Raw genomic sequence first — 27,801 nt, forward strand, 5'->3', positions numbered from 1 at the left:
TAAATATGATGAAATTAGAAAAATCAACCTTTTGCCCTGTGTGGTAGATATACTTCTAAACATGTTCCTCAGAAATTTCCATCTCCTGCTTACTCAATCAAACATGAACCTAAGTACTGCTGTGAAGGGACTCAGCATGAATATTTAAGGTTACCAGAGAGCTGACCTTAAGATACAGATATTATTCTATGTTTTAGCCCATTTTGTATTGCTATAACAGAATACCAGAGACTAGATAATTTATGGAGAAAAGTTCCTTATTTGGCTGATAATTCAGGAGGCTGGGAAGTTCAAGAAGCGTTAACACTGGGATCTGCTTAGCTTCTGGTGCAGGCCTCATGCTGCATCATAAAATGGCAGAGAAAGGGAAGAGGAGGCAGATACTCCAAAAGGGTAAAACACAAGAGGCAACCTTACTTGGTAACAACCTGCTCTCTAGAGAACTAGCCCATTCCCACAAGAATTAATCCAGTCCCGAGAAATAACCCAGCCTTGAGAGAAAGACATCAATCTACTTTAAGGACCTAATCACTTCTTACAGGTGCCATCTCTCAATACTGTTACATTAACAATTAAATGTAAATGTGACTTTTGTCAGAGACAAATTACATCCAGACCATAGCACTCCATCCCTGGCTTCTCAAAACTGATGTCATTCTTATATGCAAAATATATTCATTTCAACTGGGCACAGTGGCTCATGCCTGTAATCCCTGTACTTTGGGAGGCCAAGGTGGGTGGGTCACTTGAAGTCAGGAGTTTGAGACCAGCCTGCCTAACATGGTGAAACCTCATGTCTATGAAAAATACAGAAATTAATAGTGGTGGGCAACTGTAATCCCAGCAACTCAGGAGGCTGAGGCAGGAGAATTGCTTGAACTAGGGTGGCGGAGGTTGCTGTGAGCGGAGATCATGCCACTGCACTCCAGCCTGGATGACAGAGCAAGATTCTGCCTCTCTCTCTCTCTCTCTCTCTTTCTCTCTCTGTCTCATATAATATTATATATATAATATATATTAATATTTAATATTAATATATTAGTAATTAATATAATATATAATATATATTATATATTACCTATATAATTATTTAATCTCAAAGGTTCCCAGAATCTTAACTCATTCCAGCACCAATTCACAAGTTCAAATTCCAAAGTCTCATGTGTGACTCAAAGCAAGCTCCTTCCACTTGTCAGCCTATAAAATAAGAAATAAGTTATCTAGTTCTAAAATACCATGGCAGGACAGGCATAGGGTAAACTGTATTAGTCTGTTCTCACACTGCTATAAAGGAACACCAAGACTGTAGTTTGTAAAGGAAAGAGGTTTAATTGACTCACAGTTACACATGGCTGGGAAGGCAACAGGAAACTTACAGTCATGGCAGAAGAGGAAGGAGGCATGTGTTACATAGTGGCAGGTGGTAGAGAAGAAGTGAGCAAGAGAAGAACTACCAAAACACTTCCAAAACCATTGTATCTCATGAGAACTCACTCACCATCATGAGAACAGCATGGAGGGAATGACCCCTATGATCCAATAACCTCCCACCACATCTCTACCTCAACACTTGGGGATTACAATTCTAGATGAGATTTGGGTGGGGACACAAAGCCTAATCATATAATAAACATTCCTTCCAAAAGGGAGGAATGCACAGAAGGAATCACCACCTCAAAGCAAGTCTGAAACCTATAGGATACATATCAAATCTTAGAACTTCAGAATCATCTTTCACTTTATGTGCCACCTCCAGGACACAATTGCAGGATGACTGCAAGGTGAGGGATGGGTTCCCTCAGTTTTTGAAAGTCTTCCCCTATGGAATCCTGGGTGGTGCTTGTGTGGTGGTCTTTCAGTTTGGGATTGCATGCTTGTGCCTGTGACTTTTTCAGGCTGGTGTTTGATGTAGTTTGAAGATATGTCCCCAACAAATCTCATGTTGTCTTGTAATTCACAGTATTGGAGGTGGGGCCTGGTAGGAGCTGATTGGATCACGGGAGTGTATTTCTCATGAATGGTTTAGCACCATTCCCTTGGTGTCCTTTTTGTGATAGTAAGTCGTCACGAGATCTGCTTGTTTAAATGTGTGTGGCACATCCCCCTGCCTGTCTCTGGCTCCGGCTCTTGCCATGTGAGACACCTGATTCCTTTTTGCATTATGCCATGATTCTAAGATTGCTGAGGCCTCCCCAGAAGCTGAGCAGATGACAGCGCCATGCTTTCTTTAAAGCCTGAGGAACTGTGAGCCAATTAAATCTCTTTTCTTTACAAATTATCCAGTCTCAGATATTTCTTAAAGCAGCGCAAAAATAGCCTAACACAGTGTCACATATTGCTGGTGACTCTGTAGTTCTGGGATCTTGAGGGTGGGTAGCCTTGTACCTGTCATTTCATTATGCATTCTATTGGAGACTCTCTGTTGGGGCTCCATCCCTGCATGAGGATTCTGCCAGGGCTCCCAGGCAATTTGATACCTTCTTTAAAATCTAGGTAGAAGCTACCATAATCATATGGCCTGCACACTCTGCACATCTTCAGAGACAACACCATGTTGACACTATCAGAGCTTATGGTTTGAGAGCGGCAGTACAAGTGGCATCTTGGTTCACTTGAGCCATAGCATTATGCCACCAAGATTTGTGGCTTGTACTTTTTGGAGCAGCAAGTTTATTTATTTAAAGTGTTGTTTATTGAATGTTTTTAAATAAAGCCACACATGGGGCTGATTGAACAGTGGCTACACTGTAATTTGGGGAGCAGACATGTGGAGAGCAGACACTTGAAGGGCGGCCTTGAAGATCTCTGCATTGCTTTTAGTGCCTTTTATTCATTGCCTTGATGGTTAGCACCTGACTTCCATTTAGCCATATTAATTCCCTTAGCAAATGGTCTGTGAGCTACACCCTTGTTTTCCTCTCCTAAAAATGCTCTTTCATTCTGTACCACATGGCCTTGCTGGGAATTTTTCAAATATTTTTGCTTTGCTGCCTAGACATTTCTTCCACTGTATATGCTATTCCAGTGCTCTTAAGTTTGGCCCTCTATAAAGTCCTAGGGCATGGCTACAGTATAGCCACATTGTTTGTTACTATGCAACAAGCACAACCATTACTTCAGTTCCTAGTAAGATATTCTTTGTTTCCATTTGAGATCTCATCAGAGTGGCCTTTATTGCCCATATGTCAATCAGCATTCTGGTCCTGACCACTTAAGGTATTCCTTAATTTTTTCATCTTCTGAGCCCTCACCAGGATTGCCCTTCTTTTAGAATTGTTCTTCATTCATGGCAATACAGGTTTTTTCTTAGCTTTCTCCTCCAGATTCTTCTAGCCACTACCCATTGCTTAGCTCAAAGCTGCTTCCATATTTTCAGATATAGCAGCACCTCACTACTCAGTACCAATTTTCTATCTTAGTCGGTTTTGTGTTGCTATGACAGAATACCTGAGAGTGGGTAATTGATAAAGAAAATAGATTTATTTGGCCCACAGTTCTGGAGGCTGGCAAGTCAAAGAAGCATGCTGCCATTGTTTGGCTTCTGTTCTGGGCCTTGTACTGCATCTTAACATAGTAGAGGAGTGGAAAAGGAAACAGGTGTTCCAAAAGGGTAAAATATGAGAGGCAACTAAACTTTATGTCATGCCACTCTCTTCAGAATTAATCAGTTCCTGCAAGAACTAATCCATTTCTTCAAAAACTAAGCTATTGTTGCATGAAAGACATTAACTTAAGGACCTAATCACCTATGCAAGGTACCACCTCCCAATACCGTTACATTGGCAGTGAAATTTCAATATGAGTTTTGGTGGAGACAAATCATATCAAACCATAGCATGCTGGATTATCCAGGTAGAACTGGAGCATCACATAAGCTATTAAAAGCAGAAGAGGAAGGCAGAAGAGTCTGTTAAAGAGTTGTAGCAGGAGAAGGGGAAGCCACAGAGATTCCACACATGAGAAGGATTCATTGCACTGTTGCTGGCACTGAGTTATAGGGGCTCCTGCTCAAGCACCAGAGAGAGGCCTCTAGAAACTAAGGATGTCTCTTAACTGACTCTGCAAGGAAATGTGGATCTCAGTCCTGTAACTACAATAAGTAGGATTTTCCAACAACCTGAACAATCTTGGATGCAGATTTCAGGGCTTCCTGATTTGAGCACAGCTGACTGACACTTTGATTTTAGCCTTCTGAAACCTGGGGCAGAGAAACTGGTAGAATCAACCTGAACTTCTGATCTGTAAATTGTGAGATGCTAAATTGTGTTGCTTCTTAAAACAGTAATAGACAACCAATTGATATGGTTTGGCTGTGTCCCCACCTAAATCTCAAATGGTAGCTCCCATAATTCCCATGTGTTATCAGAGCGACCCAGTGGGAGGTAATTGAATCATGAAGGCAAGTTTTTCTTGTGCTGTTCTCATGATAGTGAAGAAGTCTCACAAGATCTGATGGTTTTATAAAGAGGAGTTTCCCTGCACAAACTCTCTTTCTTGTCTGCTGTCATGTAAGACAGCGCTTACTCTTCCACCATGATTGTGAGGCCTCCCCAGCCATGTGGAACCGTGAGTCAATGAAACCTCTTTCCTTTATAAATTATCCAGTCTCAGGTATTTCTTTAAGCATGAGAACAGATTAATACACCATTATACAGCCCTACACTGAAATAATTGATTCAGATTAGGATCACTAATGGACACTAATTCCTTTAGGTGAAAGGATGTGAGAGAATAGAATATTTGCACAGTACCGAAGTATCACCTCACAGATTTTTTGGAATTGTATAGGGAAGAATGTACCTTACAACAGAGATTTAGCTGTTACCACTTTACCTAAGTGAACAAAGTTAGGATCACTAATAATAGAACAACCTGACATTGTGTGTTTTCTGATGTGATGCAGCCTAAAGCACATAGCATTAACTGTGAATATTCCTTTATAAGTTGAATCTGACTCTAATCAGACCTTTAGGTGTTCTTCCAATTTTAATGAAATACAAGGGACTGATGAAAAGTTAAATAACACTGCAGGGACACAATTGGACAAATCTAGAACACAAGACATGTGAAAAGTTAATTGGCCTGGTCTCATCAAAACATAAATGTCATTAAAAATGTTAAGACGATTGTGTTGGAAATCAGGGAGACCATTATACATGAAAATGATTAAGGAGATATAAAGACCAAATGCAGGCCAGGTACAGTGGCTCACATCTATAACCCAAGCACCTTGGGAGGCTGAGGCGAGTGAATCACTTGAGGTCAGGAGTTTGAACCAGCTTGGCCAGCATGGCGAAAACTTCATCTCTACTAAAAATTAAAAAATGAGCTGGGCACATTGGCATGCACCTGTAATCCCAGCTACTTGGTGGGCGGAGGTAGGAGAAACACTTGATCCTGAGAGGTTGATATTGCTCCACTGCACTCCAGCCTGGATGACAGAGCAAGACTCTATCTCAAACAAAACAACACACACATCCACACACACACACGTCTACACACACAAATGCAGTGTGTGAACCTTGCTGTGATTTTGGTTTAAAAACTAATAAATACTGGTAATTTTTAGGGGCAATTGGGAAAGAATTGTTAAGGTTCTTAAGGGAGATAAGAGTATTTTGATTATATAGAAAAATGTTCTTATTCTTAGGAGATACATGTAAACTACTTAGGTGTCCCGACCTGCAGGACAACAACAGGAGCTCGAAGGGAGGGAGTGGGGATGGATGGGCAGGAGACGCGAGAAATGGAGACAAGACAGGAGTCTGATCAAGTCTCGTTTATTGTTGCTGAGCTCACAGCTTAAATAGGCCAGGCAGGGAGGCGGGGCAAAGGAAGCTTGCAGTTGGGAAATTCCGGCCTTCCTAAGTTTCAAAAACTGAAACTTACCAGCAGGAAACAGAAACTGAAACATTCAGCGGGAGAAACAGGAACTGAAACTGAAACATTCAGCGGAGAAACATTCAAGGGAGAAACAAACATTCAGGGGAGAAACAGGAACTGAAACTGAAACATTCAGTGGAGAAACAGAAACTGAAACATTCAACGGAGAAACTGAAACATTCAGCAGAGAAACAGGAACTGAAACTGAAACATTCAGCAGAGAAAACAAAGACTGAAACTTGTCAACAGGAAAACAGGAACTGAAACTTAACTTGTGCAAACCTCAACAGATCACAAAATGGCGGCTATTGCCTCCCACACTTAGGGAGAAAGTCATGATCCCTGAAAGTTATTTCTAAATGCTTCTTTAAAAAGAGAGAAAAAGCCCACAGAAATAAAAAGAAGCTTTTCTGGCAAAAACTTTAGCAGTTGTTCATTCAAAGTGGTTGGTGTAAAGGTGGTTTTTGTACTCTCTTTCAATTTGTCTATGTTTGAACATTTTCAAAATTAAATATTAAGAGAAAAGGAGAAGAAAGTTTTAGGAAGCTGGAAGGAAGTTCTTGTATGTGAGAGGGGTCGTTTACTGGCAGGCTTCATTTTAGTGTTCTTGAATAATTGTGTTTTATTTTGGTCCCTTCCAATACTAGACTTGGGAATACTTTTTTTTCTGGGATAACAACATCCATTGTAGCACTTGAGTTGTCTCTAATTAGTTTGTTCCATTTTTAAAAGAGATAACGTCAGTTAATATTTTGTCTTGAACATACATACCAGGGCTGCTGCCTGTACCGTATCTGGGATCATGGCGGGAATGAAATAGGTGGGTGAGTGTTGTGAGAGACAGTCCTCTATGAGTCTCTCATGCTCCTACATGTCTTACTGGATTTGCCAAGAATGAAAGGCCCTGACTGCTTTTTACTTGGGCCATTTCTCAGGGTTGTGTTTGTAGAGAGCAATCTTGAGAGTTGAGATAATGTCTCTCTGGGACAAAGAGCAGGCTTGCTTACAGCTTGCTATAAAATAAGAGGCTCTTGTGAGTAAAAAACTCAAACTATTTTTTCTTTGCTTTTACAACACAGCAACAATTGACACAGAAGACTTCTGTGACCACATGCGTGGGTGTTTCTTTCTATACACCAAGCAAGCAATCAGTTTTCCAAATGGACACCAGCTGGGGGGTCCTCTAATTCAATTAACTTCTGATGCTGTCTACAGGGGGATAGCCTCTGAAACCACAGATTGAGGGCTCAGTCCTGCAAGATCACTGTCTCTTTCCCACTAGTCCAAATCCAGGCTCTGGGACATCTGACCAACCCCAAGTTTTGGCTCCCATGAACTCCCTCTTTGGGTTTAATTTGCTAGAGTGGCTCACAGAATTCAAGGAAACATATTTGCCTTTTTATTGCAAAGGGTATTTTAAAGGATAAAAATAAATAGGCAGATTAAGAAATACATAGGGGAAATTCTAGAAGAGTCCTAGCTTCCTAAGCACTGGAGCTTCTGTCCCGGTGCACCACCCTCCTCACCGGGTACATGAATGAATGCTTGTTCATCTTCTTGTCAGCCTCCATGTGTTTAACTGTTTAGAAGCTCTCCAAACCCAGTCCTTTTGAGGTTTTATGGAAGCTTTATTACCTAGGCTTGACTGATTAAACCATTGTTCATTGATGATCAACTTATCTTTCAGCCCCTTTCCCCTCGCTGGAGGTGAGGGTAGGGGGTGAAAGTCCCAACCTTCTAGTCATGCCTTTGCTTTTCTGGTGACCAGCCCCCATCCTGAATCTACCAAAGGGCTTCTTGCCATCAGTCATCTCATTAGCATACAAAGAGACATCAGGTGGGAGTATCTAAGGACTTTAGGAGTTATATGCCATGGTTGAAGACCAAGTATATAGTTCACAATATCACAGCCTCCAAGCTTGGTATTCTTCAACTTAGACTTCTACCACTGCATAGCATCTAAGTAGGCTCGTATCTTATTAGCCCCAGGGATGTTGGATTCCAAGGAACCAGGACAAATAAGCTGATGCCGTGCTGTGATGAATAAAGTCCTTTGACCCAGGAGGCTTATGTTTGCTGCCAGCATCCATTAAACAGTAATGAACTAGCTAATTAGCTTATAAGTAGAGTAAAAATGTCAAACCCTTTAGTGATGATTGAGTCTTCGGTAGATAGATCTTCAGGAATCCTGTTTCGTCTGACTTTTCACTTCTGCTCTTTACTAGGCTTGCATTTTCAGAGTCTGACGCTTCTAGGGTTTGGCTGGGCTATTGATAACAACAGGAGGCAAATGAATCCTAGACAGATCGGGGTGGGTCCCTGGTAAAACCCAACCTTTAGGCCAAAGACAATTTAAAACCTGAAAGCTAAGCTATAAGTCAAAGCCATGGACCAGGTTGAGAACCTCTCTTCCCGTTTGACAGCTTTCCTCTGATCCCCACCCTCCACGCATTTTACATATACCTACCCTCCCCTAATTGGTTCTTTACACTGTTGTACCCAACTTTGGTACCTTTGTTTTAACCTTTTTTTTGGATACTCACAAACCAATCAGCATGCATTCTCCCATTCTGAGCCCATACAAGCCCTGGACTCAGCCACACTGGGAAAAAAATCATCATGTCCTTTCTTTGCTGAGAACTGTTTCATCACTCAGTAAAATTCTTCTTGCCCTTCAATTGTCAGTGTGATCTCATTCTTCTTGGACACAAGACAAGAACTCAGGATTTATCGAATGTGGGTACACCAAAGGCTGTAACAGCTGTGGCCTACTGCCCTATGCCAGCAGAGGACAGCCACCCCATGCAATGGAAAGGAGCAGCAGGGCCAGGCCAGCCCTGGAGCTGCAGGCTGGAATGAGGCTAGGGGGCGGAGCTGTTAATTTTCCACTGTCTATCAGGCTGCAGACAGTAGGACTAAAAAAGCTGATTAGCATGCTGTAACGTCCTCTCTGGGCCTTCAGCATTGCGGTCACCCCTGCCTGGGCACCACTGCATTGCCCTTGTCTGGACACTGCGGGAATCCGCTGTGGGAGTAGCTTGCAACATATCTGGTCCAGCTTCAAGCCCCACATAGAGCCCGCTTCTTTGCTGGCACTTGCCAGCTGGACACTGCACTCCCTTGTTCACACAGTCAGGGTCCATTGTGGGCTGAGCTTGCAGTTGCAGTGGCTGCAGGATCTGTGCCAGAGTGCAGGCCGGGTGTGGACCTGTGGAGCAATTAGACAGAGAATCTTCTGAGGTGAACCCAGGCCTAAGCAAGGCCTGGGCAGGAGTGTTGCTGGCCAGAGGTCTCTAGCTGTCAAAGTACCAAAAAAAATCCTGTATGATTATTAAACTGCTTTCCTTGTTTAAATGGACAATACTAGCCTTCATTCTGTTATTTAAATCAGAAACTTTACACTCTTTTCACTGTTTAACTGGTGACCAGTTCTTGCCATTTTACTCTCTTAGCATCACATCTTTCTCCAACTTCACTGCTGTTGGTTTAGCTTAGGTTTTTATCCAGTCTATTAACTAGATTACTGTAATTCCTCACTTTTATTGGACTGGGTAACCCTCCCACCCCTGCTGTATTACATTCATATGTTGAAGCCCTAACCTCCCATACAATTATATTTTGAGGTAGGGCTTTTAAGAGCTAAAGGTTGCCGGGCGCGGTGGCTCAAGCCTGTAATCCCAGCACTTTGGGAGGCCGAGGCGGGTGGATCACGAGGTCGAGAGATTGAGACCATCCTGGTCAACATGGTGAAACCCCGTCTCTACTAAAAATACAAAAAACTAGCTGGGCATGGTGGCACATGCCTGTAATCCCAGCTACTCAGGAAGCTGAGGCAGGAGAATTGCCTGAACCCAGGAGGTGGAGGTTGCGGTGAGCCGAGATCGTGCCATTGCACTCCAGCCTGGGTAACAAGACCGAAACTCCATCTCAAAAAAAAAAAAAAAAAAAAGAGCTAAAGGTTAAATGAAATTAAAAGGTTGGGGTACTAATGTGATAGGATTGGTGGCCTTACAAAAAGGAGAAGAGAGAGTTGTCTATATGTGTGCACACACTGAAGAAATGTCATGTAAGGACATAGTGAGAAGGCAGCCACTTATAAGTCATGAAGAAAGCCTTCATCAGGAACCAAATTGGCTACCACCTTGATCTTGGACTTCTGAGCCTCCAGAACTGTGAGAAATAAATGTCTGTTGTTTAAGCTACCCTGTATACCTGGTATTTTGTTATGGCAGACGAAGCTGACTATGACACGTACCCCCCATGTAGTCCATTCATGCCTGCTTCGCTCCCACTGTTTTTATCTTTTTGAACCTTTTGTTAACACTGCTGTCAGAAGTATTTTAAAGTTGCATCTTTGATCAGGTTGGTATGTTTTTAGAGCCTTTCAAACTCCTTGCCTTGTCATATTGGACCTCTCATAAGTTGACCCTTTTATATTTCTCTAACTTCATCATTTGCCTCCCTCTTATCCCAGTCCCCATTCAGCCTGTGCATGAGCTATATAAATGTAATTGCGTTTTTTTAGTTTATCGTTGTGTTTTATATCTCTGGGCCTCTATTCATGCTGAGAGCATTTGGTGCCAGAGTTGCTGTTTAACCACCCCCTCTGATGTGCTTGCAGAATATTTATTTATCTTTCAAGCTTGGATCAACCTCTAAGAAAGCTTTCTCTTATCCACATAGGCTAGGATGACTTCTCTCTCCTTTGTGTCTCATACATGCTTTCAAAATAATTATTTTGTTCTTTTGTAGCATGCATAATATATTATTTCTCTTAGCGTTTAATGTATCATTCTGCCTTTACTAGGTTTGCGGTAGTGAGGTGGCAGGGTGGGGAGGGAGTTCATCATACTAAGGCTAGATGGATAGTTAGGGTTCTTCAGAGAAACAGAACCAGCAGGGTGAATGTAATGTGTATGTATGTTTATGTAAACACATATATACACATACATAAAGACATTTATTTTAAGGAACTGGCTCATGTGATTATGGAGGCCAGCGAATCAAAAATCTGATGGGGGTGGTGGCTGGCAGACTGGAGACTCAGAAATGAGTTGCGTTTTGAGTCCAAAGGCAGTCTGCTGGCAGAATTCCCTCTTGCCTGGGGAAAGTCAGCCTTTATTTTGTTAAGGCCTTCAACTGATTAAATGAGGCCCACCCAATCTGCTTGACCCCAAAAAACACCAATTTCAATGTGACTTTCATCCTAAAACATCCTCACAGAAACATCCAAAATGGTGTTTGACCAAATATCTGTACAATGTCCAGCTAAACTGACAGATAAAATTTATCATCACAGATGATGATCAATCTAGATAAATTTAGCCTGAGTATACCATAAGACCTCACATAATCTTTCTCAGCCTCTAGATAAAGTCATTTCCTCTGGGGATTCAAGCCCACCAGTTAATACCTACTACCTTATTCACACCAGAAACTCACCATTTCTTTCTATCTTGTCTGATAGCTTTCTACCCACAAACAAAGTTGATATGTATTTCAGCACACTATGACCCCACCCCCTGACAGGCCCCAGTGTGTGATGTTTTCCTACCTGTGTCCATGTGTTATTGTTCAGTTCCCACTTATGAGTGAGAACATGTGGTGTTTGATTTTTGGTTCCGGTGTTAGTTTGCTGAGAATCATGGTGTCCAGCTTTATCCATGTCCCTGCAGAGAAAATGAGCTCATCCTTTTTTATGGCTGCATAGTATTCTATGGTACATATGTGCCACATTTTCCTTTTTCCGTCTGTCATTGATGGGCATTTGGGTTGGTTCCAAGTCTTTGCTGTTTTGAATAGTGCTGCAGTAAACATATGTGTACATGTCTTTATAATACAATGATTTATAATCCTTTGGGTATATATTCAGTAATGAGATTGCTGGGTCAAAAGGTATTTCTGGTTCTAGATCCTTGAGGAATTGTCACACTGTCTTCTACCTTCCACAATGGTTGAACTAATTTACACTCCCACCAACAGTATAAAAGCTTTCCTATTTCTCCACATCCTCTCCAGCATCTGTTGTTTTCTGACTTTTTAATGATCGCCATTCTTACTGGTGTGAGATGGTATTTCATTGTGGTTTTGATTTGCATTTTTCTAATGACCACCGATGGTAAGGTTTTTTGCATATGTTCATTGGCTACATAAATGTCTTCTTTTGAGAAGTATCTGTTCATATCCTTTGCCCACTTTTTGATGTGTGTGTGTGTGTGTGTGTGTGTGTGTGTGTGTGTGTAAATTTGCTTAAGTTCCTTGTAGATTTTGGATATTAGCCCTTTGTCAGATGGATAGATTGCAAAAATGTTCTCCCATTCTGTAGGTTCCTTGTTCACTCTGATGATAGATTCTTTTGCTGTATAGAAGTGCTTTAGTTTAATTAGACCCCATTTGTCAATTTTGGCTTGTTGCCATTGCTTTCTTTGCCCATGCCTGTGTCCTGAATAGTATTGCTTTTGTTTTCTTCTAGGGCTTTTATGGTTTTAGGTCTTACATGTAAATCGTTAATCTATCTTGAGTTAATTTTTGTGTAAGGTATAACGAAGGGGTCCAGTTTCAGTTTTCTGCATATAGCTAGCCAGGTTTCCCAACACCATTGATTAAATAGGGAATCCTTTCTCCATTGCTTGTTTTTGTCAATATGTCAAGGATCAGATGGTTGTAGATGTGTGGTGCTATTTTTGAGGCCTCTGTTCTGTTCCATTCTTTTATATATCTGTTTTGGTAACAGTATCATGCTGTTTTGGTACTGTGGCTTTGTAGTGTAGTTTGAAGTCAGAGAGTGTGATGCCTGCAGGTTTGTTCTTTTTGCTTAGGATTGCCTTAGCTATATGGGATCTTCTTTGGTTCCCTATGAAATTTAAAGTAGTTTTTTCTAATTCTGTGAATAAAGTCAATGGTAGCTTGATGGGGATAGCATTAAATATATAAATTACTTCCATTCACAATTGCTACAAAGAGAATAAAATACCTAGGAATACAACTAACAAGGGATGTGAAGGACCTCTTCAAGGAGAACTGCAAACCACTGCTCAAGGAAATCAGAAAGGACACAAACAAATGGAAAAACATTCCATGATCGTGGATAGGAAGAATCAGTTATCATGAAAATGACCATACTGCCCAAAGTATATCACCATTGTTTTTAAATCAGTGTTGGCTTGCTCTTCAGTTTTTGATATTATAATAGCACAGTATATTACGGTGGAGACCTACACAAAGTATAGATCTCTCCCAACCAAATTATGATAGTAAGCTAGTGTTAGATAATCCTGTGGCAACACAGCAAATGTATGTTGGGATCCTTCCCACATGAAGACAAATATTAGCTGACTCTTCTGATAGATATTAAGAAAAAGGTATTTGTAAGATTAATCAGTGAGTATTGGTCTTCTTTAGTTTGTTATATTCTTTGTATAGCTGATGTCTTATCAGAGACTGTTTCTGTTACAGGCAGCACCACTTTATTTAGACCTCAGTCATTTACTATTAGTTTCCATCTATATTAGTTCATTTTTATACCATTGATAAAGACATACCTGAAACTGGGAACAAAAAGAAGTTTGATTGGACTTACAGTTTCATATGGCTGAGAGGCCTCAGAATCATGATGGGAGGCTGAAGGCATTTCTTACGTGGTGGCGGCAAGAGAAAATTGAGGAAGAAGCAAAAGCAGAAACTCCTGATAAACTCATCAGATTTCCTGAGACTTATTTACCATGACAGGTATAGGATGGGTAAGACTGGCCCCCATGATTCAATCACCTCATTCTGGGTCCCTCCCACAGAACGTGGGAATTCTGGGAGATACACTTCAAGTGAGATTTGTGTGGGGACACAGCCAAACCATACCACCATGAGTGATCCACTTACAGGCCACACAGGGCTAGTCCTATAATAGTGGGACTATTGCCTGGGCAATTTGACTCACACCTGTAATCCCAACGCTTTGGGAGGCTGAGGCAGGCAGATAATGAGGTCAGCAGATCGAGACCACCCTGGCCAACATGGTGAAACCCTGTCTCTGCTAAAAATACAAAAAAATTAGCTGAGCATGGTGGCACACGCCTGTAATCCCAGCTACTCAGGAGGCCGAGGCAGGAGAATTGCTTGAATCTGAGAGTCAGAGGTTGCGGTGAGCTGTCACACCACTGCACTCCAGCCTGGCAGCAGAGTGAGACTCTGTCTCAAAAAACAAAAACGGACTATTATATGGTGAATTTGTTATATCAGCACTGTAGCTTCTAATAAGTCACGGATTTAACCTGCAGTCTCTATCTGTTAGGTATTCTCTATTGTTTCAGAGTAACAACTTGTATTGGCTAGGGTCTATTTAGTGTATACTCTTTTAACATATCCAGTTAAAACTGGCTGAAGGGTAAACTTATGTGTCTCCTGTTTTACAGTTCTAGGTGTGGGAAGCATTCTCCATCATATACCATATTCATTCCAATAATAAATTTGGGTAAAGGATACTTCACATAACCTCTGTTCATACCTTATAATTCTCATGCAAACTTTAATCTTAATTCCATCAACCGTAACATTCCCATATCTTTCCAAATTGAGTTTTATGAAAATGTTTGGAAATGTAGCACATTGGCCTCCTGTATTAAGGAGTCTCCGAAATTTTCTTCTTCACTCTGGGCCCTTTTACCCTTACACGTGTATATTGCTTTTAATAGCCAGCCAAGATTAGAGAAATTGACTTTGGCCATTCTGTCAGTCTTTGTCTGGGTTAATCTGTCCTACCATCACCTCCAGTGAAGTGAGGACATACTCTTCAGTGATACCCTGCCCTCTGGCTTCTTATATTCTTCCAAAGTGGAGTAAATAGATTAGGTTTGTTTAAGGTTCTTCAGTACTAGGGAACTGGCAGAAACTTTCACTGATCTACCACCCTTCAGTAATGCTGCATTAAAATTTTATGTTAACTCCATCAAGTCCTCTATCCCTCTTCGTTTCTTAGTAATCATTAAAAAACTTCAACCCTACTTAGATGTGTCCTTTTGCTGTCCCCTTTCCCCCAGCTCCCAATCCCCACCTGACTGGTAAATTATTCTAATTTTCCTGGCATTTGTAAAATTGATAAGGAGACGTTGAGATGGCATATCTGATATGGCTTCTGGAACCATTTCTTGATTTTGTAATAGTAAGATTATTTTAAGGAGGGAGGGCATGTAAAAAGAGCTTCCTTTATTGCATTTCTCATCATCTGGGTAAAGGACTTGTTGTAAACATTTTGGGTATTATAAAGCCTATCCAGCATGGCTGGCTTGTACCACACAGCTTATCATCTGCTTCATGTGGGCTATTCCACTTAGCATACAAAGGAGAGGGAAGACAAGAATAAAAACACTTTATGATAGCCTTTAACAAGTCTATCAGACTAACCACCCATCACAGTGAGGTTACTGCATGTTTACATTATTTATATCCATTTGTGACTGTTCATTGGTAAATTGTGGTTTCTAAATTAACCCAGACATATTCCTCCATTCTGTGGTATTCAAATCCAAAGATACAGCTCCTAAGTTAGCCATTTTTATAATGCTTTATTAAGGAAGCCAGTGACACTAGTCCACAAAAAGAGATACCTCCTTAACACTATACCCCGTGTATGTGTGTCTGTCTCCTTTTCCTGAATTGACGCTTTTACATTGCATAATGGCTTTATCTCTTTTTAGATTTGTAGTCTGTTTTATCTAATGTAAGTATAACTACATCTGTTTTTTTTTTTTTTTTTTTTTTGCTTTACAGTTGCATGGAATATCTTTTTCCACCCTTCATTTTCAGTCTGTATGTGTCTTTATAGGTGAAGTGGGTCTTGTTTCTTAACCATTCAGCAACTCTGCCTTTTAATTAGAGAATTGCATTCATCTACATTCAGTTTTGTTATTCACTTACTACTGCTATTTTGTTGCTTGTTTGCTGGTTGTTTTGTAAACCTGCTCTTGTTTTCTTCTTTTCTTTATGTCTTTCATTGTGATTAAGTAATTTCCCCTGGTTAGTCTGTTTTAATTTGTTGCTTTTTATTTTTAGTGAATATCATTGGTTTTTACATTGTGGGTATGAGGTTTACAAAAAAAATCTTATAACAAATTATTTAGATCACAAAGAAAAATAAATATGCAAGGAAAAAAATTATAAACAATTCTTTGTTTTAACTCCATAATCCCCAGTTTTGATTTTTAATTGCTTCAATTTACATTTTTTTATTTAACCTATCTCCTAATAGTTTGCTGTAGCTATTTTTGTTTTTGATAGATTTGGCTTTTGGGCTTCATACTAGAGTTAAAAGTAGATTATACACCACAGTTACTGTATTAGAATATTCTAGCTTTGTCCATGTATGTAATTTTACCTGTTGGTTTTTATATCTTCAAATGTTTTCTTTTTGCATATTAGTTTTTTTTTCTTTCAAATTGAAGAACTCTCTTTTGTGTTCCTTGTAAGATGAGTCAAGTAAGGTGGTGTTGAATTCTTTCAGCTTTTCTTTTTCTTGAAAATACTTTATCGTTCCTTCATATTTGAAGCACAGCTTTGCTGAGTACAGTATGCTTAGATGATCATTGTTTTTCTTTCAGCAGTTTGAAAATGTTATCCCACTCCCTCCTGGCCTATATGGTTTCTGTTGAGAAGTCTGCTGCCAGACTTGGAGCTCTTTTATGTGTTATTTGCTTCTTTTTTTTTGCTGCTTTTAGGATCATTTCTTTGTCCTTGGCTTTTGAGAGTTAGATTATTGTATGCCTTAGGGTACTCCTATTTTGGTCGCATCTGTTTAGTACTCTCTGAACTTCATATACCTGGATATTTATATCTTTCTCATGTTTTGGAAAGTTTTATGTTACTGTTTCTCTTAGTAAACTTACTACTCATTGCTCAGCTCTCTCTTGAAGACCAACGATCCTTAGATTTGGTCTTTTGAGGTAATTTTCTGTATCTCGTAGGTGGTCTTTATGCCTTTTTAGTTTTCATCCTTCCTGTGACTGTGTATTTTCAGATAGCCCGTCTTTGAGTTCTCTGTTTCTTCCTTTCATTGTTTCATTCTGCTGCTGAGAGCCTTCTAATGAGTTTTTCAATTAAGGAAATGTATTTCTCTGTTCCAAGATTTCCATTTGATTATTATTATTTTAGTCTCATTAAATTTTTGTGATAAATTTCTGAGTTGCTTTTTTGTTGTCTTGTAGAATGCTGAGTTTCCTTAACACTGCTATTTTGAATTCTTTGTCAGAAAGCGTATACATTACTATCTTATTAGGGTCAGACACTGGTTCCTTGCTTTTTTTCTACTTGGGGAAAGTTATGGTTCCTTGTTTGCTCTTGTTTCTTGTGGATGCATAACTAGGTCCTTGCATTGAAGGATTAGTTATTACAGTCTTCACTTTTTGGCTTCTTTCGTTTTTTATTTGATATATTTGCTTAGAGATTCTTTACTGCAATGCTGCTGCCTTCTTTTTGGCTCTAGGTGGTGCCTACCATGTTCCCTTCAGTTCCAGTAAAGATTGGCATGCTGTTCATCCCAAATAGAGGAAGCTCCAAAGAGGCTATCTCAGTGTGTTGGAAGGCTGTCTAGTAGTTTTTGCCCAGGTGACCTGTAGAATGCACCTCCTGCAGGGTGATACTGATGAAATACCACTCTGATTTGGTGTCTCATCTGGCTAAGACACAGAGCACAGTTTCCAGGGCTATGGATGATAGTTCCACCTCCTCACTTTGTCTCTGCCTGTCCTCAGGGATATTTCTGTCTTTTGACACTCATGATACTTCTTGTGGCTTAAGGAAGGGATAGGATTTTTGCTAGGGACCCTACGATGTTGGGGAATCTGGTTGTACACTTCAGTTTCACTTTTTCTAGTGTGGAAACTGTGAGCTGGAGGGAAATTTCCCATGTGCTAGGTGCAGGGAAGTATGTGGGGAGAGGCATCACAGAAATAGAAGTCCAGTTCTCTTACTGTCTGCCTCTTACATCTCTGTGACCCTGGGAGCTGTCTCATTTTCATGTTTGAGTTCTGGGATATTGCTGGTGATAATCTCAGTGCTGTGTATTTGTTTTTGTTTTTCTGTAGGGGAGAGTGACACTAGTTTCTTTATATTCCACCGTCTTGGAACCGGATACCTAGTGTCTCTTTTCCCTTTTTTCCTATTTGGCATGTACTGTTATGCTGTGACCCATCTTCTGTAAATTACCTGCTCCCTTCATCTTTCATTTTATTTTCTCTACTGGCTTTTTCCAGTCAGCATTTAAATATGCACAAGTGAAATCATGCCCCAAAGAGTTAAAGAAACCAGTAACTAACAGAAATTCTTGAGTTTACAGGATGGCAGATAAACAACTTACTGAAACGTTAAAACTCCTTCTGTTTATGAGATTTAAAACCTGTTTGAAATCACTTGGAACCAATATGACCAACTAGACTTTTTCGGCAAAACGAGCTTGCTCATGTCACAGACTGAATTTCCATCACATTTTTCATACTAACTCACTCCCCCAGAATTTCACATGGAACTAATGAGTCATGAAGAGATAACTGCACATGCCTGAAGACTTTTCTGACCTCCCCTTTCTTTCTACCAATCATTGCTAATGCCAATGTCTACCCCATAACCCTTTTCTAATAAAATTACTGCCTTAAAGCACAAGGAGACAAAATTGAGCTTGATGCTCCTGTCTCCTTGTGAGGAGATTTGCAATATAAAGCTTTTCTTTTCTCAAAAGCTCAGTGTTACAGTATTGGCTCCTAGCACATGAGGCAGAATTTTTCTTGATAACTGTCTTTTCATTTTAAAAAACTACAACAATAACAACAAAATTAAGCATTTATTTTGCCTACAAGTCTGTGGGTTAGCAGGTTAGACTGGCTTTGGCTGGACAGTTCTGATGTCGACTCACTCCCTGATATACCTGGCAGTTGACTGAGGTTCAGCTGATTCAGCATAGCCTTGGCCAGCACAGTAGGGACAACACAGCTCTGTTCTAATTGTCTCATCCTCCAGCAACTTAGCCTGGGCATGTTTTCATGGCAGAGGCAGAGTTGCAAGAATAAGAGGAAATACAAAATGCTCCTGTCGTAATTGCTAATGTTATCTTCCCATCTTAATGTTTTTAAGATTATTTTCCTCACTTAGCAATGTTTAACATTGTGACTTTTTTCTTCTCAGAATGTTACCTTAACTATGCTCTCATGTCATGTTAGTCTCTGGTTTTCCTTTTACCTATCTGAACACTCATTTTCCATGTCGTTTGCCTTGTCTTTTTTTTTTTTTTTTTTTTTTTTTTTTTTTTTTTTTTTGGTGGAGTCTCACTCTGTCGCCCAGGCTGAAGTGCAGTGGCGCAATCTCAGCTCACTGTAACCTGTGCCTCCTGGGTTCAAGAAATTCTCCTGCCTCAGCCTCCTGAGTAGCTGGAATCACAGGCATGTGCCGCCATGCCCAGCTAATTTTTGTATTTTTAGGAGAGCTGGGGTTTTTACCATGTTGGTCAGGCTGGTCTTGAACTCCTGACCTTGTCATCTGCCTGCCTGAGCCTCTCAGAGTGCTGGGATTACAGGCGTGAGCCACCATGCCCAGCCTTCCTCTTTTTTTTTTTTTTTTGTTTAAAACTTTTGTCTCCCCTTGAAATTTGCCAGGACTCATTCCTAGGTGTATGGTTTTTTTTTTTTGTTTGTTTGTTTTTTGTGGTGGTGGGGGTAACTCTGTCCAATCTCCTTTGGTAAATGAATACACTCATAATTTCTAATACCATGTCCATGTTACTTGACTCTAAATTTCTATCTACATCTGTCTTTTTCTGCTCTGGACTAGACATCTTTACTTGAGTGTTTTATTCAGTGCCTCACTCACATTCTACATGTGCAAAACCAAATTTATCCTTTTTCTTCTCCACCCATAGCAGCTACAAAGGAGTTAAGCTTGATTTCCTTCCTTCTGTCAATCTGTAGAGCTAGCCAGTCTTTCTACATATTATTTATTCCTTTATTTTTTTTCCCATGTTGCATCCACTTTAGTCCAGGCTTCTTTCCTTTACTCATTCATTTATTAGTTATTAACAAGTATTTGTTGGCTGCCTAGTCAGTACCAAGCAGTATTCTAGGTACTGACAGCACATAATTAGCAAAACATACAAACATTCCTTCCCTCACAGAGGTTACATTCTTGTGAGAAAGGGAAGACAGATAATGAACAACATAAAGAAGTAAAAGACATCATGATTAGTTGGTAATTTGGAAAAAAGCCATTGGTGAGGATAACTTTAATAAAGGAAATGAGAATATATAGGGAAAAAAAATCCAAGCACTGGGAGCAGGAGCACTTCATCGTTAAGAAGAGGTGATGAGAAGTCAGCAGTGGAGACCAAAAAGAACAGTCCATTGAGACAGGAAGAGAACGATGAGACTGCTGAGTCTTGAAAGCCATGTGAAGAATATGCAACAAAGGAAGGAGTAGTGATGTCTTTAGATCTAGCCACGTGGAGATGGGTGAAGGTGCTCTGTTGGAGTTCTCCTGACTCATCTCTCTTGATCAAGTTGTGCTTTTTGCCAGTTACACTCTGAAGCCAAAATGAGGTTTCAGAAGGACAGGTTTTATTATCTTATATTTCTCAATGACTTAGGTTCCTTAATATGGCTCAACAGGTCCCAGTTGACCTATGTAGCATAATTTTCCTCTGATACACTCTGTACTCAACCCATTATGAACTTTTTTGTTGTTTTAATTTTCTTTTTGTGCCTTCAGGTATGTATGTTTTTATGTGAAATAGAAAAGCTTACCATTAAAATAATAATAAATATACTTCTGGTGGTTCTATGTTTTGTATAATAATATAACAGGAAAAAATATATATACTCGACAATCCAAAGAAAGATTGAAGGTAAGGTAAAATGTATTCTTAGATATATATAGACTAGGATTGAGAAGGCTCCATAGAACTTGATCATAGTTTAGTTACCCTTTCAAGGTAACACTATAAATGATGAAAAGAAATTATTATTTTCTGAAGATCTTGGGAAAGCAGCAATTGCTTGAAGCTAAGGAAAGAAGAGTTTAAGCTGAAGATTCAGAAAGAGAAGTTCTCCACTTTTACAATGAGTGAACTGATGGACAATGAAACACCGATGGACAATGAAACACCCTTTTAAGCACTTAGAGCAGTGGTTTTGAAAGTAACATATTCAGGCTGGGCACTGTGGCTCTCGCCTGTAATCTCAGCACTTTGGGAGGTGGAGGTGGGTGGATCACCTGAAGTCAGGAGTTCAAGACCAGCCTGGCTAACGTGGTGCAACCCGTCTCTACTAAAAATACAAAAATCAGCCGGACGAGGTTATGGGCGCCTGTAATCCCAGCTACTCAGGAGGTTGAGACAGGAGAATTGCTTGAACCTGGGAGGCAGAGGTTGCAGTGAGCCAAGACTGTGCCATTGCACTTCAGCCTGGGCAAGAAGAGCGAAACTCTATCTCAGAAAACAAACAAAAAAACAAAAGATAGTACCTTATTCAGGAAAGAGTTAGCTGTTAGCTGTAGCCTTAGGGAAGTACTGTTTTATCTTGTGATATTCTGAAGAGCTGATTGTCCTTCATTTTCTTTATATAAATATTTGTTACTTATTGTTTCAGCATGGCTTTTAAAGGTTTCTGTACTGATTACACATATGAATAAATAGAGCAACAGAAAAGTAAAATGACTTGCCTAAGAATATTCAGTGAGTTTTATTAGATACCATATTCATAGTTCTCAAGCACACTGCTTTCTAGTATGATACATTAGAAACTTTGATCTACCAGTATACTTATGAAGAATTTCTGATTATCTTACACTTGGAGTTATGGTAATACATAATTTTTATTTTACTAAAGTTAAATTTTATTTTTAAAGGTATTTAAGCCAAACCATTCTTTATAATGCTATAAATCAGTATTCTAACATTGTAAACTCTATTGCAAAAAGTTGAGCATTTAGAAAGATCATCACTTTTTTTTCCTCTTCGAAGTAAATTCTCTGTAGTATTTACAGTCTAATTTAAGATACTGATTTTTTAGTTCTCCAGGAAAACCTAAGTGATTTGCCATTCTTATGGTATATAGATAATAAACTACAGTATCTTATTTGGAAATAACTAATTCCTTGGCACAAATTGCTATACTAACACACTCTCTGTTATGTTTAGATATTTGCTGTACTGTGACCATTGCTTATTGTTGTCCTAGGCAGTGTGCCAGCCCTTTCACCTGGTCTGCTACTCCTCTTGTCATACAAACTGTACCCTTTATCTTCTTTAAAATCCTGTGAGAACCTGTATTTTTAATTTTCAAATGATTATCTTTATTGAAAAAAGGTAGTGAGATTTTCTGGCATAATTTCCTTTGATTAGAGGTTCTTTGAAGTAACTGCCATTTTTATGTGAAATATATTTTCTTTGGGCACCAATTTTTTAATGGAAATTATTTGATAAAAGCATGTAGTCCTTAGACATAAAATTATCAAAGAAAACTTTATTATATAGTAGAAGCGCTATTAACCAACTTCTACCTGGTTTCTTACTAATTTATTGAATGAATGAACTGAATGCCACTGTCAGCATAGGGTATTCTATAGTAGTTTATGTTTCTTTCCCTCCAGTTGAGTTTACTCAAACTTGTTTGTTCCAGTTATGCTTTTAATCATAATCCATTAAACCAATGAACCCTGAAAGAAAAGAGAAATAATTGTTATTTCTATGAAAATGAAGCTGAGTAATTTGGAAAGATAAGTGCTGAAAGAAATTGCTGTTGAATTAGGTATGAATGTAATATGAGATTATATATGTGTATGTGAATGTGTGCATATGCACATGCATGTGTGTGTGTAGGAAGTTGTAAAATCTAAAGGAATTTTCACTGAGATTTCTGAGTGTTTCTTTGCAAGTGTTTCTTAAATCTTTTAAATGTGCTCAATCTATTTTAAGGCAAGTGCCTAAAGAAATTGCTGTTGAATTAGGTATCAATGTAATAAAGATTATATATGTGCATGTGAGTGTGTATGCACATGCATATGTGTGTATAGGAAATTGTAAAATCTAAAGGACTTTTCACTCGGATTTCTGAGTATTTCTTTGCAAGTATTTTAAAAATCTTTTAAATGTACTGAATCTACTTTAAAGAAAACAAACTAGAAATTATAGTTGATGTGTAATTAGTATGACATTTTAAAGAATGGTAAACATTCCAGATTTTCAGGCAGCAGAGTAATACTCAAAAAGCCTTGCTTCTGTGACAGGAGATTAGTAAGTGAATGAATGTTTAAATTCCCAAATGTGTATAGCACCTTTGCTCCCAGCCCAAAATAAACTAATAGGGGGTGAATTGGTCTTTTACCTCAAATAAAAAAAAAAAAAAAAAAAAAAAAAAAGAGAAAATGTATCAAGTAATAGTTTTCAAATGTAGGCCACTAACCTATGGAGGGACACTAGGCTGCAGCATGGGGAGGAAGCCCCAACATAGCCTGCAAATGTCACTGAGTTGATAAGGCAGAGTTCAGAGTTTGGGGAGGTCAAGGTGGCTAGCATCTGCTCATATTTGTTGGTCAGTATAGTGGAGAAGGGAGAGCTGCACAGCAGGAAAATGAGAGAATGATCTGGAGATCTGTAGTGGGTTTACCTTGAATTTGAGATTGACAACTGATCAGTGCATGCCTGTGAGTTTCTACTAAGGCCAGGGAATAAACTACTACAAAGGATCAGGTAGAATAACCTCTGAAGCTTGTCTCAGGCCAGGAGTAGTTTGTGTTTTCACCAGGCAGAGTTAAATGATCACCTAACACTTGGGGCATTGGGTATTGCTCAGAAGGATATTGCTCTAGTATTGGAATTAAATTAATGCTAGATTCAATACTATTTAGGAATCTCTCGAATAAAGCTTAACATCATCCTTACAAGAGTCAAGCTTTGTCTAGGTAACGTAACTACCTTCCAGAATCTCAGAATACAGCCTTAGCATGTTTTAAAAATATAATAAGACGCAGCAACAAACATAAGATTCATGTCTGGAACCCAATAAAAAATTATCATCATTCATAAAAGTAGGAAAATATGACCTGTAACTGGGAGAAAAATGAATCAATAGAAACAAACCCAGAAATGATATATATGATAGAATTAGTATTAATAGATAAGAAATTCTAAGCAGTGATAAGTATACTGCATAGTTCAAGATGAGAGAAAAATACACGAACACGATGAGGAGGGAAATAGAAGTTATAATAAAGTTCCAAATTGAACTTTTGGAGACGAAAATAATAATATTTGAAAAGTATAGTGAATGCGTTATTAGTATTTTTGACATTGTGCAAATAAAGATTAAAGAACTTAAGACATAATAATGGAAGCCATCTAGATGAAACAAAAAAAGAAGAGACTAAAAAAAAATGAACAGAGCTGTGGGACAGTATCAAGAGGTCTCAGAAGTTTGTAATTGGAGCCCCACAAGGAGAGGGAATGGATGTCAGAAGGAAATATTTGAAAAAATAATGGCTAAAACATGTCCAAATCTGATAAAAATATAAACCCACAGACCTAAGAAGACGGATAAACCCCAAGCAGAGAAAACATGAAGAAATCCACATGAGGGCACAATATAATAAAATTGCTAAGAGCCAGTGCTACAAATTCTTACACACCAACTGAGGAAAAAGGACACCTTACATTTAGGAGAACAAAGGTAACAGTGACGGACTTCTCATCAGAAGTAATGCAAGCTGGAACATTGTGGAGTTACAACTTTAAAGTTCTGTAAAACTTACAGAAAAGGTTGATGGAGAATTCTCTGCCCAGCAAAAATATTGTTTGATATTGAAGGCAAAATGAACAAATTTTCAGGCATTTAAAACCTGAAATAATTCCTTAACAGCAGAGAAGTACTTCATGAAATGTTAAAGGAAGTCCTTCTGGCAGAAGGAAAAATAATGCCAGGGGGAAATTTGGATCCCCACAAAACAATGGTGAGTGTGAGAAATGTTAAATATATGAATAAGTATAAAAGTTATATTTTCATATAAATATTTTATATTATTTTGGGGTACTGATCAGTACATGCATTAACTGTTTCATTTATCTTTGATAATAATAATTTAAAAAATGAACAAGAGGCCAGGCATGGTGGTTCACACCTGTAATCCCAGCACTTTGGGAGGCTGAGGCGGGAAAATCACTTGAGGTCAGGGGTTCAAGACCAGCCTGGCCAACATGGTGAAACCCCCATCTCTATTAAAAATACAAAAATTAGCTGGGCATGATGGGAGGTGCTTGTAATCTCAGCTCCTCAGGAGGCTGAGGCAGGAGAAATGGTTGAACCCCAAGTGGCAGAGTTGCAGTGATGCTAGATAACGCCTCTGTACTCTAGCTTGGGTGACCCAGCAAGACTCCATCTCAAAAAATAATAACAAAAAATAAAGTAAACTAAAATGGACAGAAGGTATAAATAGAGATTTCCAAATAGAAGATATGCAAATTGCTAGTCGGCATAAAAAAAGATGCTTAACGTAAATAGTCTTTGCGAATTGTAAATCTAAACTACAATGGATCCTACTTCACACATGGTAGCATGGTTATAATAAAATAGAAAATAATAAGGATTGACAAAGATGCTGAGAAATTGTATCCCTCCACCTGAAATAAATTGATGGGTTGTTAATTGGTGGGAATATAAAATGGTGAAGCCACACTGGAAAGTTGTCTGGCAGTTCCTTATTATATTGAACCATATGACCATAGAATTATACTGTGACCCCAAAATTTCAATCCTAGATGCATGTCTAAGAGAATTGGAAACATATGTCCATGTAACTTGTATGCAAATGTTCATAGCAGTCTTCATAATAACCAAAAAATAGAAACAAACCAAATGTATATCAACTGCTGGATAGATAAACAAAATCTAGTATATCCAAACAATTAAATGTTATTTGGCAGTGGAAAGTAATAAAGTATTGATGTTTGCTAGAATGTAGAAGAACTTTGAGAAAATTTTGCTAAGTGAAAGAAGCCAACCACAGAAGACCACGCACTGTATTATGTGATTCTGGTGTATGAAATGTCTAGAAAAGGCAAATACACAGAGATAGAAAGTAGATTAGTCGTTTGTGTTAGTCTGTTCTAACAGTGCCATAAAGAAATTCCTCAGACCTCAGGAAACTTATAACCAAAGTGGAACGTGGAGAAGAAGCTGGCATATCTTCTCACGGCAAAGCAGGTTAGAGAGAATGAAGGGGGAAGTGCTATACACTTTTAAACAACCAGATCTTGTGAGCGCTCACTGACTGTCCAGAGAATAGCAAGTGGAAAATCTGCCCCCATAATCCAGTCACCTCTCATCAGGTTCCTTCCTCAACACTGGAAATCACAGTTTGTCATGAGATTTGGGTGGGGGCACGAAGCCAAATCATATCATCATTGAGGGACATTAAATACCAGGACAAATTAGAAATGCCTCCTGATAGGTAGGTGTTTCTTTTTTGGGGGATGATTAAAATATTCTAAATTGTAGTGATAGTAGTTTTGCAATTCACTGAATATATTAAGAACCACTGAATTGCACAGTTTAAAAAGGTGAATTTTATGGTATAGAATTATATCTCAATGGAGCAGAAAAATGATATTAACTATATTTTTTTGTAAAGATACAGGGGTCTCACTATGTTGACCGGGGTGGCCTTGAACTCCTGGCTAACCTTTTAAACAAAAACAATTACAATCCATTGTAGGATTTAAAGCATATATATGAGTAAATGGATGACAACAGTAGCACCAAATGTTCGGAAAGGAGACATGGAAACATTGTGTTACAAGATTTTTCTACAGCATATAAAGTGGTATAGTTTGAAGATAGACTCTAATAATTTAAAGATCTATATAGTAATCTCTTGACCAAGCTCTTTAAGAAAAAAAAAAAAAAGAAAATAATGAGGTTTGACCAATAAACTATTAAAGGAGATAAAATGAAATACCCAGAAAAGAGCAGGTATGGCAGTTCATGCCTGTAATCTTAGCACTTTGGGAGGCCAAGGCAGGTGGATCACTTGAAGTCAGAAGTTTGAGACCAACCTAGCCAACATGGTGAAACTCTGTCTTTACTAAAGATACAAAAATTAGCCAGGCACAGTGGTGCATGCCTGTAATCTCAGCTACTTGGGAGTCTGAGACACAAGAATTGCTTAAACTCGGGATGCAGAGGTTGCAGTGAGCTGAGATCGCACTGCTGCTCTCCTGCCTGGGTGACAGAGTGACACTGTGTCTCAGAAAAAAATAAAAATAAGAGGAAGAAGAAGAAAAGAGTCATTTCATTAGCCATTACCCATAGTAAACTGGATCCTCATGTAAAAATAAAGCTTAACAATTACAAAAACAAAACAAAACAAAATAACTAGTACAAATAAAAACTGAAAAACAGCAAGAAGGGAACAAGGAAGAGATGAGAGAAATAGCAAGAGGAAAGATTTTAGTTTAGTAATATTAGGCCGGGCGCGGTGGCTCAAGCCTGTAATCCCAGCACTTTGGGAGGCCGAGGCGGGTGGATCACGAGGTCGAGAGATCGAGACCATCCTGGTCAACATGGTGAAACCCCGTCTCTACTAAAAATACAAAAAAATCAGCTGGGCATGGTGGCACGTGCCTGTAATCCCAGCCACTCAGGAGGCTGAGGCAGGAGAATTGCCTGAACCCAGGAGGCGGAGGCTGCGGTGAGCCGAGATCGTGCCATCGCACTCCAGCCTGGGTAACGAGCGAAACTCCGTCTCAAAAAAAAAAAAAAGAAAAAAAAAGAAAAATAATATTGACAATCATTTTAAATGTAAATGATCTACAAAGCCAAATTAAAAGGCCAAGGTTGCCATCCTGGATGAAAAAGAAAGGGTTAGCTGTATGTTATTTACAAGAACCCATTTTGAATA

The 27,801-nt window shown here is 39.1% G+C and overlaps 1 protein-coding gene and 1 long non-coding RNA gene across 21 annotated transcripts in view; both read left to right on the forward strand.

The window, feature by feature from the left end:
* Positions 1 to 27,801, forward strand: part of ARB2A (ARB2 cotranscriptional regulator A) — a 505,249-nt gene that overhangs the window by 78,054 nt on the left and 399,394 nt on the right. The gene's annotated exons all lie outside the window — the stretch shown is intronic.
* Positions 3 to 27,700, forward strand: LOC141580810 (uncharacterized). Its single transcript, XR_012513148.1, has 2 exons — positions 3 to 5,672; positions 6,209 to 27,700. It is a non-coding gene; the product is annotated as an uncharacterized LOC141580810 (long non-coding RNA).

This window comes from Saimiri boliviensis, chromosome 1 (assembly GCF_048565385.1).
Source record: "Saimiri boliviensis isolate mSaiBol1 chromosome 1, mSaiBol1.pri, whole genome shotgun sequence".
NCBI classification, from domain to species: Eukaryota; Metazoa; Chordata; class Mammalia; order Primates; family Cebidae; genus Saimiri; species Saimiri boliviensis.